This window comes from Trichechus manatus, unplaced genomic scaffold (assembly GCF_000243295.1).
Source record: "Trichechus manatus latirostris isolate Lorelei unplaced genomic scaffold, TriManLat1.0 scaffold00180, whole genome shotgun sequence".
In the NCBI taxonomy this organism is placed as follows: domain Eukaryota; kingdom Metazoa; phylum Chordata; class Mammalia; order Sirenia; family Trichechidae; genus Trichechus; species Trichechus manatus.
The window spans coordinates 2275537-2276930 of NW_004444116.1; positions in this window are offsets into that span (position 1 = coordinate 2275537).

The following is a 1394-nucleotide window of genomic DNA, read 5'->3' on the forward strand; positions in this document are numbered from 1 at the left end:
CCTGAGGAACCAAATGACTGGGCTGAGGGATGGGGTTCATGGTCTCGGGGAATGTCTAATTCAATTGGAATAGCATAGTTTGTAAAGAAAGTATTCTAGATCCTACTTTAGTGGGGTCTTAAAAGCTTGTGAGTGGCCATCTAATGTACATCTAGTGATCCTATCCCGTCTGCAGCAAGGGAGAATGAAGAAAATCATACACATAAGGGAAAGATTGGTCCAAAGGACTAATGGACCACAACTACCACAGCCTCCAGCCAACTGAGTCCAGCAGCAGAACATTGTCTGATATAGTACAGAAGATGAGCCCACCAGGTTGGGAGGCACTCAAAAGATGAATCGGGAAGAGCTGCCTCCTCAGAGTAGAGTTGACCTTAATGGCGTGGATGGAACTAAGCTTTCGGAACCTTCATTTACTGATGTAGCATGTCTCAAAATGAGAAGAAACAGCTGTAAACATGCATTAATAATCGGAACATGGAATGTACAAAGTACGGATCCAGGAAAATTGGAAATTGTCAAAAATGAAATAGAATGCATAAAGATCAATATCCTAGGCGTTAGCGAGCTGAAATGAAGAGTTATTACCCATTTTGAATCAGACATATGGTCTTCTATGCCAGGAACGGCAAACTGAAGAGGCATGGCATTGCGTTCATCATCAGAAAGAACATTTGAAGATCTATCCTAAGTACTACGCTGTCAGTAATAGGATAATATCCTTACAAAAATAAGAACACCAGTAAATACGACTATTATTCAAATTTATGCACCAACCACTGAGGCCAAACATAAAGAAATTGAAGTTTTTACCAACTTCTGCACTCTGAAATTGATAAATCAGGAGTCATTGATAATTACTTGTGACTGGAATGCAAAAACTGGAAACAAAGACAGAGGACTGGTAGTTGGAAAATATGAAAATTTTATGAAGAAAATGTTCTACATTCTACTTTGCTGAGTAGCATCTGGAATCTTAAAAGCCTGTGAGCAGCCATCTAACATACTCCACTGGTCTCACCCCTTTGGGAGCAAGGGAGAATGAAGAAAACTAAAGATACAACGGCAAGAATAGTCCAAAGGACTAATAGACCAAAACTACCATGGCCCCCACCAGACTTGAGTCCAGTACAACTCTATGGTGCCCAGCTACCAACACTGACTGCTCTGTCAAGGATCACAATAGAGGGTCCCGGACAGAGCAGGATAAAAATGTGGACCAAAATTCTAACCAAGAAAAAGACCAGACTTACTGGCCTGACAGAGACTGGAGAAAACCCAAGAGTATAGCCCCCAGACATTCTTATAGCTCAATAATGAAGTCACTCCTAAGGTTCACGCTTCAACCCAAGATTAGACAGGCCCATAAAACAAAACGAGACTAAAGGAGCACA